The sequence below is a fragment of the Nesoenas mayeri genome (genome assembly GCF_963082525.1).
Source record: "Nesoenas mayeri genome assembly, chromosome: 2".
NCBI lineage: Eukaryota > Metazoa > Chordata > Aves > Columbiformes > Columbidae > Nesoenas > Nesoenas mayeri.
This window is the reverse complement of record NC_137543.1, coordinates 72,737,274-72,752,099: the sequence shown is the minus strand read 5'-3', so window position 1 is coordinate 72,752,099 and position 14,826 is coordinate 72,737,274.

Below are 14,826 nucleotides of genomic sequence, written 5' to 3'. Positions count from 1 at the left end.
TCTGAGCCTCCTCTTCTCCAGACTAAACAACCCCAGCTCCCTCAGCCTCTCCCCATAGGTCTTGTGCTCAAGTCCCTTCACCAGTCTTGTTGCTCTTCTCTGGACCCGCTCCAGCACTTCAATGTCTTTCCTGAACTGTTCTAATAAGAAAACAAAACTCCAGCCTCTCTTTTACCCGGGTCTGCTGTGTCCTCTGTCTGGACTGGGATGTTATACATTCAGCATGAAACAAATATCAACCTTGTCAACAACTTCAATGTGTTCACGTTTGTCATAGACTTGTTATACCAGGGAAAAGCGAATGTCCATTTGTCACTATCCTGTATACAAAGTTTACATACCTTTTTCTGTATGGATACCTATTTCTGCTTGATGATTTCTTTTTATTCTGTTATAATCATTATAATGGCTTAAATTATTTAGATTTTCTCATTTCTCTTCCTCTCCCTGGACATGCCTAATCCTGTCTCCAGCTTAATTTCCAGGTGAGTTGGTCAACATTAAGACCTCTGTCTTCCTCTTCTGCCAACAGGGCTTGGAATCTTCTAGCTGTTGCACAAATATTGGCTCAAGTTGCTCCTACCAGGTTGTTCCCACTTTGCCAGCAAATACCAAGTCCCAGAGGCAAGTTTTCTGCAGCAATGTATTATTGTCCATTCCAGCACTGGGCTACTCCGATTAAATGTTGTTATACAGGCAATTGAGCAGCCCTTGAGCCTGGGTCTTTTTGAAGAAACACCTTTAAAACTTAGACAGCTTGTTAATAATCATAGAGTCAACAGGCTAAACCTCAATCTGTTGCTGCATTTTGTGTTCTGTGCCCCTGGATCAGAGGTTTGAGACATAACACAGCTGAATGAAAGAAAAAAACTTGTACAACACAGATGTGAGTCAATTTGTAATTTACTGAAGCTCCCTTTGGGCAGGACAGGTGGATGAACATCCTAAATCCTCTGTGTTTTTTTTCAGGACACAGTTCCAACTAGGAGATGCACAGCCCCTCATTTGGTAACTCCCTGAGTGGACCAATGACCATTCAAGTTGCTCATTATTTTTTGATGTGTTATTTCTTACAGACTTGATGCTGATTTTTGTTTCTACACAGCAAACTGAGGTTTTTAATATTTTCTGAGTAAACTGAAGATATGTTAAAAAATACTTACTAATTAATATATTGCATCCAATGTCCTCTGGAAGACTTTAATTTGGTTCTCCATGTCAAACTGGCTTGGGAAGCGGCTATAGCTCAGCTGACATCTGTCTTGGGGGTGGTCAATTTTTCTTGCTCTCTTCTTGCTGAATGGTTCTATCGGCCCTTTATTCTCACCACCATTTGAAGATAAACATCCACTTCTCTGCATCTGGCATAGCAGGAGATAAAAGTACAGAAGGGTCTGAAGACATCATCTTTCATTAGGATTGCAGTGTGTGTGTATATATATATATATATATATATATTATAGTATACATATCATATGTTTATATATATATGAAGGGAAAGAGCTCTTCTTCCCAAACTGTTGTTTTGTGAAGTAGTTCCTGAGCTTCACTGTAGTTTTAAATCCATGTCTATAATTGCGTAGCACCAGTCCCTAGCGGAAGTCATTCCCTATCCAGATTTTTAATTGTCTTTAGTTGCCTACTAGTCCTGTTCCTGCAAAACATGTTGTGGCCCTGTTATGAACTTATGTTTCAAAACCGCTTGCATTTTCTCATCACTGCTGCATGGAAGCTGAAAGAAGGCAGCAAACTGTGGAGAGAACCAGCCGACTACATGACTTCATTTCAGGAAAAAATTCTCCTTAACTGCACAGGCATTTTTCTCCACCAGCAGTGAAAGTATTTCTACACTCTCTCTGCTCCAAATCTTGCATGATGTGGTTATGTGGTAACACTGAAGCCAGGGTCTGCCTTAATTAATGCCTCCCAGTCTGTGCAACTTCAGGGCACAGGACTGAGGAAGAAGCCCATGTCTGACAGGACACAGTGTCTGTGAGCCACAAGCTGCTCATAAATCTCTAGATCTCCATTATATAGCTATTACTTCCAAATCATCATGTGCTGTGAATCTTCAGTTTCTTCTTAACCCCCATCTGTGACCCTACAGGTATAAATGGTTCCCTGCAACTCCAAGGGAGAAAGAAAAGTCTGTCAAGGAAAAATAACAAATACAATCACATTGACCCAGATGCTTTAAACCGGAAATGCTGAGCCTTGTTTGCAGTCAGTGCTAACGCACTGCATCTATGTTACTGCAATGGCCTTAACAGTAAATAAAAACTTCTTTGTTTGTGAAATAAAATAAAGAATTAAATATATATTTTTTCCTTGCTTCTATTTGTTGCTTTCTTTTCCTCACCTTCTACTACACCTCTATGGTTTAATGACACCTACATGACCACCCTGACAAGCTGCGCCCTCACTTTAGTGCATAAAATACCCAATCACTTGTAGCTACTGCCCGCCAAAGAAGAAATGTTGGTAACAGTAGACTGTGAACAAATGGGAATAGGAAAAAAAACCAAAACAACAACAACAAACCAAACCAACAAGCAAACCAAAGGCAGCAGAAGTGCAAAGATATGGGAAGTCTAACTTAAGTTGCAAAAGCTGATTGCAGAAGAAATTCAGGCAATATAGTTAGAATATAATTTAAAAACTCCAACATTAAACTCATTAAAGTTTTAAGGCTCATGCCTTAAAATTGTCAGGTTTATGGATGTATGATTATATATTGTATCTTCAAGTCCCACAATTTATTGTAAAAGTTGGGTTTTTTTTCTCATATTTTGACACTTTCCCTCCATAAGGCAGAGCTAACACAGTTCTCTCTTAATGAGAGTTTCAGTCTCCATACAGTCCCAAATTATACAACATACCTTGAATGAGCCTTCATTTTCCAGCAAGAAGTTTAAGAAGTTTTTAATCAATGCATCAATTAAGCCAATAAATTCACAATTCCTCAGCAGGCTCAGAATTTTCATCTTGAATTAATAAAACAGACACACACACAAAAGAAAAAGGAAAAGCAATACATTTAAATATAATAAATTGTGACAGTAAAAGGAAAAAGTTATTAAAAGACACTTTTACAAATAGTTATCAAACTTAAGTGTTTGTGATTTTTTATTGTTTTTTTGTTTTGTTTTGCTTTTGTTTGTTTGGGGTTTTTTTTGGTTTTTGTTTTTTCCCAAAAGGAAACACAAAGAACACTTCTTTATCTTTTTGAAAATAATACTGAATTGCTAGTTTTATTTCTGAGTAACTTGATACAGAAATCTAAACCAATTGGTTTTGTTAACTCAAACATAGACAAATGCCTATGAATGCAACATACCTTCATTTTAGAAGGTTAAAATGTTTGAGTACAAAATGTAAAATAATGAAGATATGTATCAACATAACAAGTGAGGTCTTGTTGCATCTACTATTGTACTTATTCTGACATTGAGAAAGGACTTGTAGAGAGAAAGAAAAAAAAACACATACATTTCCCTTTCTCTCTTTTTTCCTTATTATTTCCTGAAATTCAAAATAAACAACCTTTAAACAAAGTGGGACTTTTCTTCCTTTCAGCTATTAATATATTCTCACAGTGAAGTGTTTCATTTCATCTCCCCAGGTATACTCCAAAAGCACAAATGCACAGTATATATTAAAAATAATTAAAGACCTGAAGATAAAATGTAAACATTTTTAACCTCCTGACATACCCATAACTGAAAAGAGAATAACAGGAGAGTCTTAGGCTAAGAAACCTGTGAAAATGTCATGGGAGAAAGGTTTCAAATATTATTTTGTTCAATGCATTAAGGTTATCAAGTTGTTTTTTTTTTCTGCATCCATTAATCTGAGAATATTGCAATAAACATTGCAAATGAAGGAAAATAAAGCTTTTGATGTATCCTTTCATATCAAAGGAACTTGCTGTAACAGGTAGAATAAATTGGGCTGTTGTAAACACATTTTAAATGGTTTGCATTTACTTTTTCCTGATGTTTTAACATTCCTTCTACTTAATTTTGAAAGAAATCATTCTGAGCACTAGCTAATTGTAATTCTTTGGTTGCAGAATAATCTCCCTTTGAAAGTGACCTTTCTCTTACAAATAAAACTCTTATTAAAATCCCTTTCTCCTCAAAGAGGTGCATCAGCCTAAACTTCTTAAATGATTGTTCATTTAAGTATAGTTTTCACAGTGCTGAGACCACAGAATATGTGACAATAATGGCATATTCCATAAACTACTACTGGCAACCTCAGGACCATAAACCAGGTAGGACAGTGAGTCTCAAATAAAGTAAAGCCTTTGTCATGTACTGAATAGTAGTGTATCTAAATGGAACCTGAAAAAATTTGTACGATTAATGTGCAATTTAGTATTGGAAATATGATTGTTTCCTTACATTAAATACTTTGTATAATTTCTCACATTGACTGTACAGAAAAGTTCAATAAACACTGTATAATACACAAACATTTCAAAATGGAAAAATGAAAGTTTAAGTAGACACAGGAGTTATTCAGGAAATCCCATGTCAAAAACAACAACAACAACAACAACAATAACAACTTCCAATGTCACACATGAAAGTAAATGCATAGAATCGATGCTCTAGCAAGACGCAGTTCCAGTTGTAACATGCTGTTTTAATATCTCCAGCAACCCCCAAAATAACCATTGCACATTTCTTCAAAAGCCTGGAAACACAATATATCTGAATATGGTTTGACAGATCATGACAATAGTGTCTACACAAAGGGTAAGAATTGCCACCACAATATTTTGTGATAATAATGATTTTGAAACTGCACACCCATACTCATGCCATCAGAAGCTGCTAAGATTTCTTCAGCTTTGGTGATGACAATGAAGCACAGAGAGTAATCTATGGCAGCTTCTCACAGAGATCTGCCACATAGATCTGCCACTCAGGGCTGTCCCTCAGAACAAGTTGCAGATTTATCTTTTTCTCGTTTACAGAGCTGTTGCACTGCTTGAACATGAAGAAAATAAGAAGATACCAGTGAGAAATGATGTAGGTATTTCTGGAGGACTTTGGCTCACGGTTGTTGTCCACCCTTTACACAATACATAATAATACAGCCAGTTAAGATGTGTTAACAAAGATCTTTTAATAAGGTTCCCCATGTCTGCACAGCTCTGGGGATACATTAGTCATAAAACCAGAATGACCTATCTTACAGCTGCTCCAATTCAAGGCTGCTGACTTTGAGCTGAGAACAGTTTTTCTCTTAAAAGTTCTTTTCTTATGCACTGTTTGGCCTGTGAAACCTATGGTCATTCTTAACTCAGCACAGAGATGCTTGTTTTGGAGTGTGTCAATAACTAGTGAGAAATCTTTCTACAATATGTACAAGTGCCAGTGTTCAAGAGGACATCCTTTGTTCTCAAATAATTTCTTCCCATGAAGAAATAAAGTTTTCTTGAATTTGTAGTGTTTTGAGCTTAATTATTCATTCAGTGAAATCAAGTAAATCTACTTTGCTGCAGCTGAGTTGAAAATAGTTGCAATGACTTTTTAATATAATAGTTATCTAAAGATATCACTTTCATGAAAAAAGTAATTGTGATACTCTTCATTAGAGGAAGTACACTTACTGTCCTTAGCTGGAGCATGCGTAACTAGATAAGAACTGTTCATTTATTTCATAAGGGCTGCTTTGTGGGAGCCACCTTTTAGGTCTGTTAGGGCACCGAAGACCTACATAACCTCTTCAGGACTGAGAACCCCAGAGACAAAAAATGAGCATCTCCTTGATAGAAAGTAATAATTTCGAGAAATATGTGAGACATAATTTGTCTGTTACTTTCTCACATCTGGAAAGAGTTTACCGGTTGCCAGTATTTGTGCTGGTGTGCAATGCAATCAAGGATTTCCATGAGGTAAGGCTCAAGTCTGTGAGTTCTAAGTTTGACCCAAGATCTTGCAACTTACTTGAAGGCAAGTGCATTGAGTTCACCTGCCAAATGACAAGACAAAGAGGCAAGTGAAATGCTCACTTGTGGGGAATATCTTTTGTCCACCTGAGTCCTAATCTGTCCTGTCCCTCTTGCATGGGAAAAGGTCCTATGTGGCCTGTACTAGCTGCAGAGTGCTGCTGTAACATCTCAGTTGCACGGGGGAGGTGTAATCATGGAGAGGGAGAGCTGGGGTGAGGCAGGACAGCACTGGGATGGAGTGGAGCAGAAGAGACTGGTTACTAAAGCTCACAGCTCCCCATCAGGATGCTCCTCTGCAAAAGGAGTCTCCTACAAGTATTTATCTGGACACGTGTCACTGGATTTTAGCTCTTTCAGTCACCTGAGATTGAAAACACAACAAACTAGCTTGGAAATCAAGCATTATCTATTTAGAGGAACATTTTATATTTATGTCTTTTACCTATATCTAATATTTGTTATAAATCTTTGAACTGTAAGTAGAAGTGGAAAGAGGAAAGTCTTGCACAGGCACAGGACTTCCACTTACAGTTTGTTCCTGTATAATGAGTCATTCAAGTTTTTTTATGAGTTTCTAGTGCTCTAAAGAACAGCACCCATCATACAATATTATATATAGCACACTACATTGCAAAATTTAGTGGAACATTTCTACTAACCAGAAAATTACATGATTTTGTCTTTTTGTACAAATAAACAAAAATGTGCTATGTCGAATTCCAATGGAAAATGTAATGTAATGTAAAAATGCAATGGGGAAAATACCAATGACTGCAGTTTCCCATTTCTGTGTTCTTTGCAATTCAGCATGTCATAATAGCTGGAGTTTAGCTGAAACATATGAACTTCAGGGGTACCAAGTTTTCCCAGAGACTGACATCAGTAATTTTTGTTACCTGATTGAATTGCAGGCAAAATAACAATGCCAAAAAGAAAGCAAGTTTGAATTCTGCTTTTTGTGCCAACAGCATTACATAATGAGATAAATGTTGGTAATTGTGTTTAGTTCAGTAACACTTTTAATTATAGTTGAGATCTCCTTTAAAGTGTATGGATTTTACTGATGCAAAGTAAATAGCCGAAAACCAAATGAAGGCAATCTCATAGATTTCTACTGTCTAATTAAAGTACAGAAACATTGCTTAACCAATTCAGGCATTTAGAGGGAAATAAAGAAAAACAAAAAGAACTGTTTGCAGATTTGATACACATTTTAATTATTGCAAGATCTCAGGTAATAAAGTCTGTTTTACATCAAAACAAAATATCTATAGTCTGGGATTTTAACCTCTCTTTCTTGTCAAGCAGGGAAAACAAGTGAAGAACTGTCTACAATATTCGTATATATAAGGACAGATAAACAAAGAAGTCTCACTGTATCCCTTGTGGCCTTGGTTCAGCAATATACTAATGTGCATTCCTAAACTTTAATCATGTCTGCCGTCCTGCTAAACTGTAAAAAAATCTACCTACACATATTTTTTGTTGAATTAAGGTTTAATTTCTGGTAATAAAATTGCTGCAGGGAAGCAGAATTGTTACAATCTTATTCTGGGTGTGAAATTTCATATGGCTTCATTGACACTGTGGAGATATTCTGCAGCAATCTACATGTGAAAATATCATGTCTGACACCACACAAAATTTATGTACCAAACAGAGCTTCAAAATGACAAATTGCTTATAAAAACATTATGAGCCTTTTGCACAAAGGAGAAAAGTAATATCCAAGGTATTCATTAGCAACATGAATATTCAAAAACCCACATTTTAAATTCAAACCAACAAGTAGTTCTTGTTTTTAGCAGGTGAGAAGACATTTAATCTGTATTACCTTATGATTTGTCTGTCTCACCATTCACTGTCATGTGTCAGTAACAAAGAATATTAAGTATTCAGAAAGAATTACACATGGTCAATCTCCTCTGGCTCTTCCTAAACTAGTAAATTAACCAGTGTCGAATTCTTGACTATTAGAAAGATAGTTGTCTATAAATTAAAATGGTTAGAACAATCCTTATCACTATTTTGATGCAACTGAGTGTTCCAAAACAATTCCCAGTCACATGCCAGAAGATATTTCCATTTCGCAGTTTAGCTCCTGCTGTACATTTTTGCATGCCTCCTCTGGCCCAGTACACCAGTGCTAAGCCAGTAGTCTCATGCACATATTCTCCCTTATCAGTTTACAGGCTATGACTTGCACTATCTGATGCTATGGTAATAAAGAGGGCATTGCTGGGGGCTGCAGAGGCTTCTTGGTTTGACAGTAGAACGAGGTATAGCACATTTGCAGTAAGAAGCAACCTTATAACCTGAAAGAGACTTGGCCGGGAGCTAGGAAGGTTTAGGGGTTCATAAATTTAGCCTAACTAAAATGACAGAACATATAGAGCTTATAAAATAGGAAAACTTATAAAAAGGCAAAACTTTATAAAAAATGTTTTTGCTCTGATTCTGTTCTAAACATCTGCACAAGTCAGTTTTCACCATCTCCCAATCTTCAAGGTTATAGCTGAGCCATTAACTTTGCATGTTTTGGTCAGTGTCTGCTCCGTATATATTCTTATATTTTCTCCACCTGATGGTCTGTTATGGTTGCCTTCAGGTCAGTTGCTTTCAGTTACCAGTCTTTCTGAAAGGGTTTTGTGTAGTGAATTGCTCTTTGTCTATCACATCTTTGCCCTTCCCAGGATGCCTTCAGTGGATGTAGCCTGAATCTATCTGCTTGAATCAATATTTGTCCTAGCTCTGTCTAAATTTCATTACTGTATTCTCTTCAGTGGAGCTTCATTGCAGTTGAATGGAAACCCTTCCTATTAGTAATGATGGCCATGATGCTGCTGGAGCTAAAAATATGGTCTTTTTTTCCACTTACTGCTTTGTACATAATTGCACATAGACTATTTTCGTATTTTATAGGTATAGCCGAAGATAGGCAGGAATAATCACAGGACCAAACTGCATTGCAGCTTCTGTGGCACTATAAACATGCAAACTACAGAAGAGTGAATTCCATGTGTTTTCATTGTTGCTGGTTAGAATGTCAAATACAGACAGTCAGATTTAAGAATAATCTCAGGATTGTTGAAAGAGGGAGTTATAAAGAGACACTAGTTCCACACTGGATTCATAGTGGAGCTCTTAATCAGCAGCATCACACTGAGAAATGTAAAGACAACTTGGAGATGGAAAATGAAGGAATAGTAAGAAAGGAATAAATCTCAGGGAAACTGAAGCTGCATTTGAAGAAACTGGAATTCCAAGGGAAACAGTAGACATTTATGATTTAGTGTTCAAACTGTTGAAAGGCTAATCCAAACACAGGACTGGCACTGAAAATGTTCAGTATGCCTCTAGGAACAGAAGAAAGTTCTTTATCTCAGGAAAGAGAAATAGCCAAAAGACAAATTAGCATGACCAGATGTCTCTGGCCATTGAGACACCCAAGTACTATCAATTCGAGAAGTAACTAGGGACCTAAGATCTAGATCAATCGTGCTGTCAGTAATTATTGCAATAATGCCCTGATTAGCTTCTCAAGCTGCCTTTATGCTTTTCAGGGTTCCTCCAATCAGCATGCTGTCAGAACAGCAGAATCAAAGGTGGAGTCAATATTCAACAGAGTCAAACATTTTAAGAATTGTAATTCTGAAGACATCAACAAAATAAGTATCAGTGATAAGCAGTGATCACTAGCTAGTAATCCTAAAGTAATTAGTAAATTTATATCTGATTTTTGTAGTCAGTAAAGCCAGATTTCAGAACAAAATATGAACCTGAGAATGGATCTGAGAATGAAGAATTCTGATTTTGTACTTTTTCATAGGAAAGAATCTGTTGGTTTTGTTTGTTTGTGGGTGTTCTGGGGGGATTTTTTTTTAACTGTAAAGGGTGCTTTGGCATTGTATTTCAAATTTGAAAAAACCTCACTGAATACTATTATCAATTGAAAAACCTAAAAAAATATTCCAAGAACTCCATGTTTGCTTTAGCTGTTTTCAGGAAACACAAGTAGTTTGGAACAACCAATCTGACACATGAAAGGCTTACAGTTATGTCCACTTCTCCTCAGGATTATATATCTTCATCTAAAACAGAAGAAAATTTGATCTCTGGACTCTCACTTTACCTCATTCTATATGAAACAAAAATAAAGGACTGCATTTTTCTTTGGCAGTTTCCTGTACCCTGTCCAGGAAAGTGCAATGAAAACTTAAGAAAAGGGGTTTATAATTGCAAAACAAGAAGTTTGAATGTATAAGCTAGAAATTAGAAAAATGAAGTGCCATGGGAGCCAGTGTGAGGAAAAGAAAGTCCAGACAGGTTGCTTTGCATGGTTGTTAAACCTTTTTGGTGCAAAAAAAAGGTGCTTCAATTTTCAAGTTTAAATCTGAGTACTACTAAGCAACTGGTGAAGTGTCTTAGAAGGAAAACCCATCTATTTTTTTAAAGTAGGCCAAAAAAAGGTACGGGCATTTCAGAGAAACCTCTGTTGTCCATCTCACATCTCCATGGAAGGACAACTAGGAGAATTATGGAACATATATAGAGAGACTCTTAGGGAGCTTCTGTATTCAGTATGCATTTCAGGTTTTTTCCTCATCCTTGACAGAAGGAAAAAATATAATATTATGCTCTAGCAATAAACAGGAAACCTTAAAATACTGTGAAAGCTATTTAGCTGCAGGAGGGAGAATCCTAGAAGAATCCTGCTGTGTTGAGATAATTAGGACATTAATCAAGTCCCTGGATAGGGTGAAGCTAACATTCATAAATCCTTAATGTTGGTTCTCATGTCTTTTTGCTTTAATGCTAATAAAGCTGTATTATGGTCATGCTCTCACCTCATCCCCCCCACTCAGTTGACACCTACGGCATCAATGTAATTGAAGTACATAGACTGCTGGGCATCAAAGGTTAAGCAATTACAAGCCGTTGGACAGACACATTGAGGTTTGGACTCTGAAGAATGGCTGAGTACACGGCTCAGCTCCAGTAGACTATGCCAGTGCTCATGATTTATTGTTGGTTGCTTCTCTGTTAGTGCTCCATGCCTAACCTAACAGCTTCATTTGGAACTTGCTCGATTCAAATCCTTCTGTTGTCCCCAGCTGCCCCTGGGGTCTTGACTGTTTCAGGTCTCAGTCTTGGCAGAGGAGAAATGACCTGGTTCCAGACAGCAGCGAAGCAGGTGTCCTGCTCTCACTGTGCTCAGTCTCTAACAGGGACAAGCTGTGCTCAACCCACAGGTGGCTCCTTTCAGGAAGAGTAATTACAGACCATTTCACTCCACCTTGTCCTATTAGTGCCAACAGATTATTTATGTTATGGACCATACTGCCTCCTACACCTTTATTCCCTGTGTAGTCTGTGCTGGTTTCACCTTGTGCCTCATCTTGAGTATTGTGAGCTGCAGTCCTAAAATTCAAGTTTTTCTGTGTTATGAACATATCCTCATCTACAACTGGATGGCTAAAGATGTGTCTCTAGTACTCTTTCCTGGTATCTGCTTAGAGTTACGGGCTAATATGCCAGGTGAATTCAGTGAATTCAGAAATCAGTTTCTAGACAGGAGAAAGCACAGCTTGTCACCTTTAGCCTGGAAAATTCCTAGGAAAGAGGTGCAGTACACTGCTTTTCTCACCAAAGATGTTAATGTACTTATTGACAGAGTCACAGGTGACTAAAGAATAAGAGGTGTCACTGAGCTCACTGCCTAGTGTGAAAGAAGAAGGGTCCTGACACTAATACAGTCCTGTTGAGCAGTGCTCTGGAGGCATGGGGGGTGGCCTATTGGTAGTGCACTGAAACAAAGGCACTTGTGCAAGGGAAGTGTGCCTTGAAAATTGGGAAGAAGAAAGTGAAGGGAAAGGAGAAAAAGTCCCAAGCCACAGTGAGGCATAAGGGATGATGTGATGAGGTGAGGTGGCTGTTGAAGGCTGTGAAGTCAGTAAGCAAAGTGGTAATGTGAGCAACTCTCGATGAGGAAAAGAGCTCTTGACATTCTTGCGTGGGAAAAGAAGTAGAAGGGAAAGAGTCAGAATTCCTGAATGTAAGAGAACAACTTTTAAATTTGATTTTATTTTTTCTTGTAGTTCAGGAATTCTAATCTGACATCGTTAATTTAAGCACCAATGCTTTACTTGAGTAAAGGAAGTGCAGATGCACAATCTACTTATATCAGGCTTCCATACAGTTACCTGGGCCACTGACTAATGGTGTGACAAATTGGGCATGTAATCACTGCAGCTTTCTTTCCACACTATTCCAGTGTGGTTAGTAAGGCTCATCCTGTAAGAAAGAGCAGGCTTCCATTATCCTGAATGGGTTGGGTACACTTGCATTCACGTATTTTATATAATGTCTCTTTTTTTCCACTGAGATTACAAAGTGCATATTCCAACTCTGTCTTACAAAGAGAAAAGGCACAGTTAAACAGTCCATGGGTTGTAAACCCTGATGCAGGAGGTAAGCAGCATCTCCTGTTTGCAGACCTGCACTCCAAAAATTATCTTGTGTTTTTCAAAAATGGATGCCTATCTGCCCTGCTATAGAGAGCCCTGAACTCCACAAACTGTTTCAAAACTGCCCAGAGAGTACCTTACCAGTCCACGAAGACATCAGACTATCAGTCCTGGGAGGTTAAAGAGTAGTAGCAGTCATGGAATAGGTGCTAGATAGGGGCAAAACAGCATCCTCTGCCCATTAGCTACAATGCCTTAATACGAAGAATAACATCAGGTCCCAGAAGAGGGCTTGGAGGTGATCATCCTCAGATGAAAGCTTTTTACTCATTGCTGGTCACTGTGCCACAGGCATAGTCCAGTGCCCAGCAGTCACTGCTCATCTTACATGTTTGGTGTCACTCAGCTGCAGGAGAAGCAGTAGTGGTAGCTACTTTTGCTGACAACTATTCTGGATCTGGTTCAAGAGTAGAAGGTTATACCCATTCTCATTCAGGCAGTGGAGCCAAAGGCTTTAGTGTTCTTTCTTCTTGTAGCTCCCTGTGCTCTAAATTCAGCAGATGGGTGTAAGGAAGCAGTATTACATCATCTTAGTAATACGACCAACAGCAAGTGTGTTGGTATAAAACAGCAGGGCACAGCACTTGCTTCAGGCAGAAGGTAGGTGGCCTCAACATAGTGTCCAGGGTGTTTTTGATTCTTATTAAGAAAGCAGTTCCTTTACTATCTAGTAATTTTTTGTAGTTTTCTTATTTCCCTCTCTTTGTCTAAGACAAAATGCTTGCCAGGAGCCCCACAACTGTGAAATAGTCACAACAAATGTCATGACACCCTTCCCAACCCATAGCATCTTTCTCTGGAAGGGTCATGGGTCAGGGAAGAACTTGTCCCTGCCCATTGTGTTCTGGTGTGCCAGTGTTGATCTCACCATGCCCCAAGTGATTCAGGTCCCCAGACACACTTAGAGCCCAGGGTATGGCAGGCCTTTATCTCTCTAACATCTCAGGAAGTGCCACACTCTCATGGAGAAAAGTGAAGTCATCTGATGTGTACTGTCACTGTCATGGAGGCACCATAAAGTCAGTTTTAGGCAGACAACAGGTCACAAAACAGACTTTATTCTACCTCAAAAAGTGTAGCCAATATACTGACTAGAAGCAGGATTTATAGAGTTATTTAGCACTCCGACAACGTAAAATACAAGTTTGGATACCAATTGAGGAAATCATTGGGGTACAACAACATAAGAATAATGAGGATCCACAACATTCACACATACACTCACAAGGAACAAAATCAGAGGCCTCTGACTCCAGGGTACCCACAAGAAATAATCACTTGCCTGGGTTAGGACAGGACTTCTTCAAAGATGTGTCCAGTAAATAATCACGCACTACAGGAGGAGGTAAGGTGTTTTCAATCCTGGGAAATCTCCCCTCTTGCCCCATAAACCGGTGGAGGTAAAGTCACCTTGCCCTGGGGTAGAAGAAGCTGTAACTGTCAGAACTTTGGTACCACTCTAGGCACAGTAAGGCACAAAAGGTGCTAAAAAAGCCATCAACTGCCCCATTGAAGGCTCTGGTTCTCAGGGGGATGTGCAACTGCCACAGAGACATGTAAGCTGGGGTGTCAAACTCATTTTCACCAGGGGCCACGTCAACCACTCGGCAACTGCGAGGCTGATGTGACCCTCAGTGAAAATGGGTTTGATACCTCTGATCTAGGTGATTCTAGTGAGAAAGGTAGGCAAAAAAAAAGGGGGATTGCACTCTTTCCTAGATAAATCTAAAGGCCCAAATATTTCCCAAACTTTTTGACACAGCAGTCCACTCTCAATAGAATATGTCATGTCTACAGTTTGCTCAACTGTTTCAGTGTAATCACACAAGTTCATAATAGATCAGTTCTTCTAGGGCGACAGAGTGAAAGGCCACTATTACATACTGTTTATCCTGCAGGAAATAAGACACTGCCAGCAGCTAAATGTAGCTAGCAGTTCCCTGAATAGAATTAATATCTGCAGTCAGTATTTAATATTTTTCTTTTTCTCCACTCCTGGGAAAAAAAAAAATAACTACTGCAGACTTAAGGAACTGAACTGGTGCTGCTGACTGTTACTGTCTAACAGTTGGCAATCCCCTTTAAGTTCTTTTACAGCCAACAGTTTGAGAAACATTGATCTATACAACCTAACTAGAGGCTGCCATAGAGCAGCTAATGACAGGGGAAGAGGGAACCTTTAAGTGCACTTCATTTAACTCAGCTGAAGACTCAGCTGCAATGAATAATCACATAATACCTAGGTTGAATAGCAGCACTTATTGCAAACTCTAGTCAAAATAGGATTTCCAAAGACTTTGTTTCTAATGACAGATGAAAGTTTTGAATAATACA